Below are 13104 nucleotides of genomic sequence, written 5' to 3'. Positions count from 1 at the left end.
CATGAGTAGTTGGTTTCTGGAATAATTGAATCATACAGATACTGTTAGGAGGAGTTTTAGAGATCATTGTTACCATTCACCTGCTATTACTTGGCACTGTGTTAGGTGTATACGATGAATAAGATATCAGTTGAGGACCAAACACATCACAGTCAAATTATGATAATTCAAGGCAAGCCTATTTCAAAAGGACTGTTTAACACAGTGTGGGTTTAGAAGAACCATAGTAAGTAGTACAGAGGGAAAGAACAGCCAAGGAACAGTTACCACGCCTAGGTCCAAAGAAATGAGGAACGGGAGTGGTCACTCGCTTGTGGAAGCAGAGAGTCAGCTGGAGAAAGGTGCCTCGAGAGGACAGCACATTTAGTGAGAAACAGAGGAAGCCCAAGGCAGCAACACAAGGAGGAGGCTGTGGAATAGATATGCTGGCCCCACTCTCCTCCCTTCCCCCCATCAACTGCTGGGGTTTCTTGTTGGCCGAACCCAGCTGGAAGCCAGAGGATGAAGAAATCCTAGTAGAGTAGTCCACAGAGGTCAGTCTGCAGGGGCAGGGGCAGGGTGAGAAGAGTGAAGTAGGTCTGGAGGAGCAAGAGAAGATATCCAGGGCTTCCCTGATGGCACAGTGGTTAAGAATCCGCCTGCCGATGCAGGGGACACGGGTTCGAGCCCTGGTCCGAGAAGATCCCACATGCCGCGGAGCCACTAAGCCTGTGTGCCACAACTACTGAGCCTGCGCTCTAGAGCCCGCGAGCCATGACTACTGAAGCCTGGGCGCCTAGAGCCCGTGCTCCGCAACAAAGAGAAGCCACCGCAATGAGAAGCCCGCGCACCACAACGAAGAGTATCCCTGGCTCGCCACAACTAGAGAAAAGCCCATGCACAGCAACAAAGACCAATGTAGCCAAAAATAAAATAAATAAATGTAAAAAAGAAAGAGAGAGAAGATATCCAGTACACAGGCCAACCTTTCTGTAAGAAGCCTCAGGCTAGTAAAGAAGTCCAACACATAAATAAATACAGTTGATTTATGCGTTGCAGACTTTATACTTGCAAACTGCCTGCTCGCTAAAATCTACCTGTAACCCCAAAGTCAATTCTTGCAGCCCTTTCACAGTCATTTATGACACGCCCATGCCCAGAGCAGAGAAAAATTTGTCACTCTACAGGCACATTCCCAGCTGAGGTCGAACAAGGCGAGGCCCTGCCTTCTCGTTTCAGCTCAGCTCATACCATAAACTAGTGTCCTTCTTGAGGTCTATTTAGTGCCAAATTTTTTGCACTTGTGTACATTTTATTGGTCATTTTGCTCTTTAAAGTGACCCTCAAGCATAGAGCTGAGATGCTGTCTCGTGTAAGTGAAAGAAGGCTGTGATTTATCTTATAAGGAAAACATGTGTTAGATGAGTTTCACTCAGCACGAGTTATAGTTCTGTCGACTGTGAGTTCAATGTTAATGAAGCCACAATACATACAAAACAAGGTGTTTTTGAACAGAAATGTGCATAAAACAAGGTTATGTGTAAATCAGGTGACTTTATTAAACATAACCACTGAATGATGAGAATCAACTGTGATTGCAGAGCACTGCTGTAGGTCATCTGATGGAGCAATGGTCACGATCCAGTGAGAGCACAGAGAGTGAAAATACCCAAGGAAGCAGGGAGGGCTTCACAGAGGAAATGATATTTGAGCTGTGTCTTAAAGGGTAAATGGGAGTTCCTAAGGAAGGGAAGGTCTGGAAGAACGTTTCAGGCCAGAGAAACCAGCATGCATAAAAACACATCTTATTCCACCTTCTTCCCTTGCATTAATTGGATGTTAGGAGTGGGAACCTTGGGGCCCAAAGCCAGCAGGTGCTGGAGAATCAGTTAAAGGAACCTAGTAGGTTATGGTTCCTCACCCTCCAGGTTCACATCTACCCACACCCCGCTCTACCATCTAGAGCTAACAAGGAGTTCCTGATCCCTTTTCATTTTCTCAGATTCATTTTGACTACAAATGTCTATAAGCTGAGACAAGCTATACAAACATTTACTTGCTTTTCTGTTGTGTATATCTCAAAGCTCTTTCCCATTTAAGATGATGTTTGACCTCTCCAGCAGCTTTGACATGGAAGGGTGGGTGACGGGGTCTCACTTGACAGAAAAGGGAAGTGAAACACAGCATGCTGAGGTTGTAGAGCTACACAACACAAGTGAGAATAGAACTCAGATCTTATTCCAAGTCCTGCATTCTTCCTAAAGACCACGCCCAAATTCAAACCATGGTAATAATAATAAAAACAATAAAAGCTCCCATTTTTTTAAACATCTTTATTGGAGTATAATTGTTTTACAATGGTGTGTTAGTTTCTGCTTTATAACAAAGTGAATCAGCTATACATATACATATATCACCATATCCCCTCCCTTTTGCGTCTCCCTCCCATCCTCCCTACCCCACCCCTCTAGGTGGTCACAAAGCACCGAGCTGATCTCCCTGAGCTATGTGACTGCTTCCCACTAGCTATCTATTTTACATTTGGTAGTGTATATATGTCCATGCCACTATCTTACTTCTTCCCAGCTTACCCTTCCCTATCCCTGTGTCCTCAAGTCCATTCTCTATGTCTGCATCTTTATTCCTAGTCTGCCCCTAGGTTCTTCAGAACCTTTTTTCTTTTCTTTTTTTAGATTCCATATATATGTGTTAGCATACGGTATTTGTTTTTCTCTTTCTGACTTACTTCACTCTGTATAACAGATTCTAGGTCCATCCCCCTCACTACAAATAACTCAATTTCGTTTCTTTTTATGGCTGAGTAATATTCCATTGTATATATGTGTCACATCTTCTTTATCCATTCATCTGTCGATGGGCAGTTACGTTACTTACATATCCTGGCTATTTTAAATAGTGCTGCCATGAACATCGTGGTACATGTCTCTTTTTGAATTATGGTTTTCTCCAGGTATATGCCCAGTAGTGGGATTGCTGGGTTGTATGGTAGTCCTGTTTTTAGTTTTGTAAAGAACCTCCATACTGTTCTCCATAGTGGCTGTATCAATTTACATTCCCACCAACAGTGCAAGAGGGTTCCCTTTTCTCCACACCCTCTTCAGCATTTATTGTTTGTAGAATTTTTGACGATGGCCATTCTGACTGGTGTGAGGTGATACCACATTGTAGTTTTGATTTGCATTTCTCTAATGATTAGTGATGTTGAGCAACCTTTCATGTGTTTGTTGGCCATCTGTATATCTTCTTTGGAGGTCTTCTGCCCATTTTTGGATTGGGTTGTTTGGGTTTTTTTGATATTGACCTGCATGAGCTGTTTGTAAATTTTGGAGATTAATCCTTTGTCAGTTGCTTCTTTTGTAAATATTTTCTCCCATTCTGAGGGTTGTCTTTTCATCTTGTTTACGGTTTCCTTTGCTGTGCAAAAGCTTTTAAGTTTCATTAGGTCCCATTTGTTTATTTTTGTTTCTATTGCCATTTCTCTAGGAGTTGGGTCAAAAAGGATCTTGCTGTGATGTTTGTCATAGAGGGTTCTGCCTATGTTTTCCTCTAAGAGTTTTATAGTATCTGGCCTTACATTTAGGTCTTTAATCCATTTTGAGTTTATTTTTGTGTATGGTGTTAGGGAGTGTTCTAATTTCATTCTTTTACACGTAGTTGTCCAGTTTCCCCAGCACCACTTATTGAAAAGGCTGTCCTTTCTCATGTATATTCTTGCCTCCTGTATCAAAAATAAGGTGACCACATGTGCGTGGGTTTATCTCTGGGCTTTCTATCCTGTTCCATTGAGCTATGTTTCTGTTTTTGTGCCAGTACCATACTGTCTTGATTACTGAGCTTTGTAGTATAGTCTGAAGTCAGGGAGCCTGAGTCCTCCAGGCCCGTTTTTCTCTCTAAAGATTGCTTTAGTTATTCGGGGTCTTTTTTGTTTCCACATAAATTGTGAAATTTTTTGTTCTAGTTCTGTAAAAAATGCCATTGGTAGTTTGATAGGGATTGCATTGAATCTGTAGATTGCTTTGGGTAGTAGAGTCATTTTCACAATGTTGATTCTTCCAATCTAGGAACACAGTATATCTCTCCATCTGTTTGTATCATCTTTAATTGCTTTCATCAGTGTCTTATAGTTTTCTGCATATAGGTCTTTTGTCTCCTTAGGTAGGTTTATTCCTAGGTATTTTATTCTTTTGCTTGCAATGGTAAATGGGAGTGTTTCCTCAATTTCTCTTTCTGATTTTTCATCATCAGTATATAGGAATGAAAGAGATTTCTGAGCATTAATTTTGTATCCTGCTACTTTACCAAATTCATTGATTAGCTCTAGTAGTTTTCTGGTGGCATCTTTAGGATTTTCTATGTATAGTATCATGTCATCTGCAAACAGTGACAGTTTTACTTTTTCTCTTCTGATTTGGATTCCTTTCATTTCTGTTTCTTCTCTGATTGCTGTGGCTAAAACTTCCAAAACTATGTTGAATAGTAGTGCTGAAAGTGGGCAACCTTGTCTTGTTCTTGATCTTAGTGGAAATGGTTTCAGGTTTTCACCATCAAGAACGATGTTGACTGTGGATTTGTCAAATATGGCCTTCATTATGTTGAGGTAAGTTCCCTCTATGCCTACTTTCTGCAGGGTTTTTATCATAAATGGGTGTTGAATTTTGTCAAAAGCTTTTTCTGCATCTATTGAGATGATCACATGGTTTTTCTCCTTCAATTTGTTAATATGGTGTATCACATTGATTGCTTTGCGTATATTGAAGAATCCTTGCATTCCTTGGATAAACCCCACTTGATCATGGTGTATGATCCTTTTAATGTGCTTTGGATTTTGTTTGCTAGTATTTTGTCGAGGATCTTTGCATCTATGTTCATCAGTGATATTGGTCTGTAGTTTTCTTTTTTTGTGACATCTTTGTCTGCTTTTGGTATCAGGGTGATGGTGGCCTCGTAGAATGAGTTTAGGAGTGTTCCTCCCTCTGCTATATTTTGGAAGAGTTTGTGAAGGATAGGTGTGAGCTCTTCTCTAAACGTTTGATAGAATTCATCTGTGAATCCATCTGGTCCTGGGCTTTTGTTTGCTGGAAGATTTTTAATCACAGTTTCAATTTCAGTGCTTGTGATTGGTCTGTTCATATTTTCTATTTCTTCCTGGTTCAGTCTCAGAAGGTTGTGCTCTTCTAAGAATTTGTCCATTTCTTCCAGGTTGTCCATTTTATTGGCATATAGTTGCTTGTAGTAATCTCTCATGATCCTTTGTATTTCTGCAGTGTCAGTTGTTACTTCTCCTTTTTCATTTCTAATTCTATTGATTTGAGTCTCCTCCCTTTTTTTCTTGATGAGTCTGGCTAATGGTCTATCAATTTTGTTTATCTTCTCAAAGAACCAGCTTTTAGTTTTATTGATCTTTGCTATTGTTTCCTTCATTTCTTTTTCATTTATTTCGGATCTGATCTTTATGATCACTTTCCTTCTGCTAACTTTGGGGTTTTTTTGTTCTTCTTTCTCTAATTGCTTTAGGTGTAAGGTTAGGTGTTTATTTGAGATGTTTCTTGTTTCTTGAGGTAGGATTGTATTGCTATAAACTTCCCTCTTAGAACTGCTTTTGCTGCATCCCATAGGTTTTGGGTCATCGTGTTTTCATTGTCACTTGTTTCTATGTATTTTTTGATTTCCTCTTTGATTTCTTCAGTGATCTCTTGGTTATTTAGTAGTGTATTGTTTAGCCTCCATGTGTTTGTATTTTTTACAGATATTTTCCTGTAATTGATATCTAGTCTCATAGCATCGTGGTTGGAAACAATACTTGATACAATTTTAATTTTCTTAAATTTACCAAGGCTTGATTTGTGACCCAAGATATGATCTATCCTGGAGAATGTTCCATGAGCACTTGAGAAGAAAGTGTATTCTGTTGTTTTTGGATGGAATGTCCTATAAATATCAATCAAGTCCATCTCATTTAATGTATCATTTAAAGCTTGTGTTTCCTTATTTATTTTCATTTTGGATGATCTGTCCATTGGTGAAAGTGGGGTGTTAACATCCCCTTCTATGAATGTGTTACTGTCAATTTCCCCTTTTATGGCTGTTAGCATTTGCCTTATGTATTGAAGTGCTCCTATGTTGAGTACATAAATATTTACAATTGTTATATGTTCTTCTTGGATTGATCCCTTGATCATTATGTAGTTTCCTAGTCTCCTGTAGTAGTCTTTATTTTAAAGTCTATTTTGTCAGATATGAGAATTGCTACTCCAGCTTTCTTTAGATTTCCATTTGCATGGAATATCTTTTTCCATCCCCTCACTTTCAGTCTTTATGTGTCCCTAGGTCTGAAGTGGGTCTCTCGTAGACAGCATATATATGGGTCTTGTTTTTGTATCCATTCAGCCAGTCTATGTCTTTTGGTTGGAGCATTTAATCCATTTACATTTAAGAATATTATCGATATGTATGCTCCTATTACCATTTTCTTAAGTGTTTTGGGTTTGTTATTGTAGGTCTTTTCCTTTTCTTGTGTTTCCTGCCTAGAGAAGTGCCTTTAGCATTTGTTGTAAAGCTGGTTTGGTGGTGCTGAATTCTCTTATCTTTTGCTTGTCTGTAAATATTTTAATTTCTCCATCGAATGTAAATGAGATCCTTGCTGAGTAGAGTAATCTTGGTTGTAGGTTTTTCCCTTTCATCACTTTAAATATGTCTTGCCACTCCCTTCTGGCTTGCAGTGTTTCTGCTGAAAGATCAGCTGTTAACCTTATGGGGATTCCCTTTTGTGTTATTTGTTGTTTTTCCCTTGTTGCTTTTAATATTTTTTCTTTGTATTTAATTTTTGATAGTTTGATTAATATGTGTCTTGGCATGTTTCTCCTTGGATTTATCCTGTACGGGATTCTCTGCAATTCCTGGACTTGATTGACTCTTTCTTTTCCCATGTCAGGGAAATTTTCAACTATAATCTCTTCAAATATTTTCTCAGTCCCTTTCTTTTTCTCTTCTTCTTCTGGGACCCCTATAATTTGAAGATTGGTGCGTTTAATGCTGTCCCAGAGGTCTCTAAGACTGTCCTCAACTCTTTTCATTCCTTTTTCTTTATTCTGCTCTGCAGTAGTTATTTCAACTATTTTATCTTCCAGGTCACTTATCCGTTCTTCTGCCTCAGTTATTCTGCTTTTGATTCCTTCTAGAGAATTTTTACTTTCATTTATTGTGTTGTTCATCATTGTTTGTTTGCTCTTTAGTTCTTCTAGGTCCTTGTTAAACGTTTCTTGTATTTTCTCCATTCTATTTCCCAGATTTTGGATCATCTTTACTATCATTACTCTGAATTCTTTTTCAGGTAGACTGCCTATTTCTTCTTCACTTGTTTGGACTGGTGGGTTTTTACCTTGCTCTTTCAACTGCTGATTCTCTGTCTTCTCATTTTGCTTAACTTATTGTGTTTGGGGTGTCCTTTTCGCAGGCTGCAGGTTCGTTGTTCCCATTTTTTTTGGTGTCTGCCCCCAATGGCTAAGGTTGGTTCAGTGGGTAGTGTAGGCTTCCTAGTGGGGGGGACTAGTGCCTGTGTTCTGGTGGATGAGGCTGGATCTTGTCTTTCTGGTGGGCAGGACCGCAACCGGTGGTGTGTTTTTGGGGTGTCTGTGACCTTATTATTATGTTAGGTAGCCTCTCTGCTAATGGGTGCGGTCGTGTTCCTGTCTTGCTAGTTGTTTGGCATAAGGTGTCCAGCACTGTAGCTTGCTGGTTGTTGAGTGGAGCTGGGTCTTAGCGTTGAGATAGAGATCTCTGGGAGAGCTTTCGCTGTTTGATATTACATGGAGCTGGGAGGTCTCTGGTGGACCAATGTCCTGAACTCAGCTCTCCCACCTCAGAGGCACAGGCCTGACACCTGGCCAGAGCACCAAGACCCTGTCAGCCACACAGCTGAGGAGAAAAAAAGAAAGAAAGAAAGAAAAAATAAATAAAAAGAAATAAAGTTATTAAAATAAAAACTAAAAGAAAAGTATTAAAAATTTTAAAAATTAAAAAGTAATAAAAGAAAGAAGAGAGCAACCAAACCAAAACACTAATCCACCAATGATAACAAGTGCTAAAAACTATACTAAAAAAAAAAAGGAGAGACAGAACCCTAGGAGAAATGGTAAAAGCAAAGCTATACAGACAAAATCACACAATGAAGCATACATGTACACTCTCACAGAAAGAGTAAAAGGAAAAAAAATATATATATATATATACATATAAAAAAAAAGGAAGAGAGCAACCAAATCAGTAAACAAATCTACCAATGATAATAAACTCTAAATACTAAACTAAGATAAACATAAAACCAGAAACCAGTCAGTTCCATACAGCAAACCCCAAGTCTACAGTTGGTCCCAAAGTCCACTGCCTCAGTTTTGGGATGATTCGTTGTCTATTCAGGTATTCCAGAGATGCAGGGTACAGCAGGTTGATTGTGGAGGTGTAATCCGCTGCTCCTGAGGCTGCTGGGAGAAATTTCCCTTTCTCTTCTTTGTTCGCACAGCTCCCGGGGATCAGCTTTGGATTCGGCCCCGCCTCTGCGTGTAGGTCGGCTGAGGGCGTCTGTTCTTCGCTCAGACATGACTGGGTCAAAGGAGGGCTGATTAGGGGGCTCTGGCTCACTCAGGCCGGGGGAGGGAGGGGTACGGAGTGCGAGCCTGCGGCGGCAGAGGCCAGTGGGATGTTGCACCAGCCTGATGCGCGCCGTGCGTTCTCCCGGGGAAGTTGTCCCTGGATCACGGGACCCTGGCAGTGGCGGGCTGCACAGGCGCTCGGGAGGGGAGGTGTGGGTAGTGACCTGTGCTTGAACACAGGCTTCTTGGTGGCTGCAGCAGCAGCCTTAGCGTCTCATGCCCGTCTCTGGGGTCCGTGCTGATAGCCGCGGCTCGCGCCTGTCTCTGGAGCTCGTTTAGCCGGTGCTGTGAATCCCCTCTCCTCGTGCACCCTGAAACAATGGTCTCTTGCCTCTTCGGCAGCTCCAGACCTTTTCCCGGACTCCCTCCCGGCTAGCTGTGGCGCACTAGCCCCCTTCGCGCTGTGTTCACGCAGCCAACCCCAGTCCTCTCCCTGGAATCCGACCTTCGAAGCCCGAGCCTCTGCTCCCAACCCCGCCCTCCCTGGCGGGTGAGCATTCAAGCCTCTCGGGCTGGTGAGGGCTGGTCGGCACTGATCCTCTGTGTGGGAATCTCTCTGCTTTGCCCTCCGCACCCCTGTTGCTGTGCTCTCCTCCGTGGTTCCGAAGCTTCCCCCCACCTCCCCCCCGTCTCCTCCAGTGAAGGGGCTTCCTAGTGCCAGAGGTTCAGGTCCTGTCCCTATTCTTTTGTTTCTGTTTTTTCTTTTTCCTTATGCCCTACCCAGGTACGTGGAGAGTTTCTTGCATTTTGGGAAGTCTGAGGTCTTCTGCCAGCGTTCAGGTGTTCTGTAGAAGTTGTTCCACATGTAGATGTATCTCTGATGTATTTGTGGGGAGGAAGGTAATCTCCACATCTTACTCCTCCGCCATCTTGAATGCCTCTCAAAGCTCCCATTTTTGAGCATATATGATGGCTCTGCTTACTGTGTTACACTGATTGTTTCATTTAATCTTCCGAGAACCCAAGGGATAGAAACAATTATGATCATCTCAATTTTGTAGATGAGGAGTACGGTGCTCAGTTACTTAGGAAAACCATTCATGGTCCCATAATTAGTAACAGGCAGAATTCGGGCTTGAAGCTAGACCTGTTGTTCCGAAATTCCACGCTCCCAACCATTCTGTGGGGTGGATTATAGGGCCACTATGCCAGCCTCTGAGAATACAGCAGCACAGCACCAACCTCATTGTACCTCGGCTATGTTGTTGCATTCCAAATCTGGTTTGGAATATGCTCAAACTCTCCTCATCCATTCTCATCCAAAATTATGGTAAATAGTATTTGTTTAAATAAAGATGAAAGGTCCTTTGCTGTCAAGTTCTATGTAAAATATCTGACCTTCAGGGGAGGCCAGTTCTCTAGAAGTCGCAGAAGTGAGCAAAGTGAGAAAAAGACAGCAGAGAAGAGAGGGAATGCATTTCCAAATGACCCAGGACAGATCTGCAATATTTCAATAGCAAAAAAGCCCCCAATATTTCATCTATAAAACAACAGAGCTACTTCTGAGGATTTTGTGAAGATAAAATTTGCCCATCCATACACAGTACTTGGCACAGAGACTAATCCCAAATAAACATCCAATAAATGTTAGTGTAGAATATCTGCTTTAACAAATTTTCAAAGAAAGAAACAGGCAACTCCATTTCCTATGGAAAGACCTGGGTGTGGGTCCAGCCAGCCTTGGGCAACTCTTCCCCTCTCTGGGCCCCAGTTCTTTCATCTGTAAAATAAGGAAGTTTTGAGCAAGTGGTCAGGTTTTATCTAATGGACAATGTAAATTGTGCAACTGACCATCAAATTTCCCTTTTCCTGCTAACTACATGAATGTTTAACTACACAAACCAAATGTGTGAGCCTACTGTAGCAAACCCAAAGCACATGGAGATAGTTTTTGTAATATTCACATTTTCTCTCCATCTCATATCCCTTTTCCTTTCAAAAAAAATTATTACTGATTTAAAAACATTTTAATACAATGTGTCTCTATAACTTGCATTAAATGTGGTTTTAGAATAAGGTGACACAGTAATGAAAACATGGATTCTGTTTGGGAGGGGGAAATGAGGCTATATATAATTTTGGTTAAAAGTTAAAAGCATAAGTTTTGGTTTCACTACCTTGAGCAAGTTATTTAACCTGCCTTAGTTTCCTCAATTATAAAATGGGACTAACAGCTACAGTTTCCTCATAGGATAATTTTAAATATTAAATGAGATAATGCACTTGATAAATGTTAGCCATTATTATTAATATTAATATTTATGTTTTCTCTCTCCAGAACCAGTTCTTATGCCCATTTCAGATGCTCCACTATCGGTTTCTATGAAACAGGGTCTGCCGATGGATTTTAAAAGGAGACGTAGATGTCCTGACTTGGGGCTTTTCTAAAAACAAGGCAATGTTGCCACACAGATAACTGCAATGCGTGGCCCACAACTTTGCCAGGGGCGAAGCGATTCTCACCTTATAGCTGTGGTCCTCTCATTGCTGATGGTGCAGCCTGGGGATGGACGGGAAGGATATCTGAAGGCAGTAGACAGATGGCTCCAAATTTCAATGGCAACGTGTAAGCTTTCGCTTTCGATTATTCATTCAACCCACTTTTACTATTATCTCTATTATTTTACATAATAGAATGCCTGTTATGTACTAGGCACTGAGGATGCAATGGAGAGCAAGACACATCCCTGCTCTGTTAGATTTTATGTTCAAATGGTGGTATTCAGGCAAGTATGCCAACAATTACAACACAGCGTAACAAGTGGTAAGGTAGAGGAAGTCCAGGGAGTTATAGGAGCATGGACAGCTGACGCTAACCCAACCCAAACGTGGAGGGGTCATGGAGGAAGCAACAACTGAGTGGATACCAGAAGGATGACTAGAAGGTAGGCACCATTGTAGGGGAAGAGTGTGGAAAGGGTAGGGAAAGGAGGAGAGATCAGTCCAAGCAAAAAAGCCTAGCTTGTGCAAAGGCCAAATGCAAGAGAGAACACAGCAAGTTTGGGGAACTAAAAGATTCCTCTTAGCTGAAGCACAGCAAGCTTGTTCACAGAAGAAGAGACTGGACAGGTAGACTCCAGATCATGGAGGCCACAGTAAGGAGGTTTGGCTCCATCCTGTGAGAAGTGAGGAGCTAGTGAATGCTTTAAGCATGGCAGGGGCATGTCCTTTGTTTTAACTCATGCAGTATTCCACATGCAGGGGGACCTTGGAGTATATCCAACCTACTTCACTCTACAGATGGGGAAACATAGGTCAAGTGACTTATCTAAGATCACTTAGTTGCAAAACCAGGACCAAAAGGCAAGCCTCTGGATTTCCAAAACAGTGGTTTCAACAAAACCATATCGCTTCCCCTTACAAGCAAATAGAATTCAGGGGCCAGGGAATTATTTTTGCCCAAGATCTAACCAAACATATACATAATTGTCTTTTTTGTTTTTAAGCAACGTGTTCCTGCAAGGTGAAAAGACAAGGAAGGAACCACAGGGAGAAATATGTCTTCCAGAAATCTACAGCATCTAAAATAATACGCCATATAGAATGAAAATCCAATCTCTCATTGTTAGATATTTGTAATCACTGACACCCCAAATCCCAAGGATCACAGCAGAAAATTAAAAATTAAAAAAAAGAAAGAAACCTCACTTCTGTTTTTAAAGCCATCCTCCACAAACACACCCACAGCTTTCTCACATGGCACCAGGGACAGAATGTATATATATATATATATATATATATATATATATGTCATCCTTTCTGAAATAGCAATTTAAATTAGTATGAGTGATGTAACATCAAACCACAAAGGATCATGAATCTTGAGTGCTAGGGAAATGATGTGAGATCAGGGAGGGCAAAGACTTCCACAAGTTCTTTGCTGAGTGTTGAGTAATGTGGCTCCTCTATAAATAGCCCCTGATGGGAAGAGCTGAGTGATTAACTAGAAATTTGTGCGCCCTTTGGAAATATTTCAGAAAGGTTCTCCTGTAGCAAGACTTTTACCCCTTAACTTTAAAAAGTCTCAAATGCTTTCAAATTATTTACCTTGTGAAGTAGGAAAGGCAACTCTTATTCCCCACATTGTAGATAAGGTGGCACCTCAGGAACAGAGTGGTGAAATGACTTGCTCAGGGGTCCCAAGGTTGGAATTCGGTGCTGCCTGACTTTCACCTGGTTTGAGGGCTCACCAGGCTGCATCTCCATGAGAACCGTTTCTTTGGAGACTTAGAGCAGATAAGTCTTGAGGAGAAAGGTGCCTGTCCTCTCAGTTCTTTCCCGGGCTTTGCCGGTAAATACTTCCTGTCACCACGTATTTGCCTTTTTGTCCATGAGGCAATTAATTCTTCCTGAATGAAGCTGAGGGAGATCCCTGCTTCAAAGAGGGCAGCTTCAGAGATTTGGCCCCAGGGAAGTGAAACGGAGGGTGAGAAGGTAATTTTGAACAGAGGAACAG

General features: G+C 41.4%; 1 protein-coding gene across 1 annotated transcript in view; it reads right to left on the bottom strand.

Annotated features, from left to right (window-relative positions):
- The window catches only part of MED7 (mediator complex subunit 7), a 358603-nt gene that overhangs the window by 103744 nt on the left and 241755 nt on the right, over positions 1-13104 (bottom strand). The gene's annotated exons all lie outside the window — the stretch shown is intronic.

This window comes from Orcinus orca, chromosome 3, assembly GCF_937001465.1.
Source record: "Orcinus orca chromosome 3, mOrcOrc1.1, whole genome shotgun sequence".
In the NCBI taxonomy this organism is placed as follows: domain Eukaryota; kingdom Metazoa; phylum Chordata; class Mammalia; order Artiodactyla; family Delphinidae; genus Orcinus; species Orcinus orca.
Note: the sequence above shows the minus strand (reverse complement) of the source record. Positions and strands in the feature narration are given on the sequence as shown.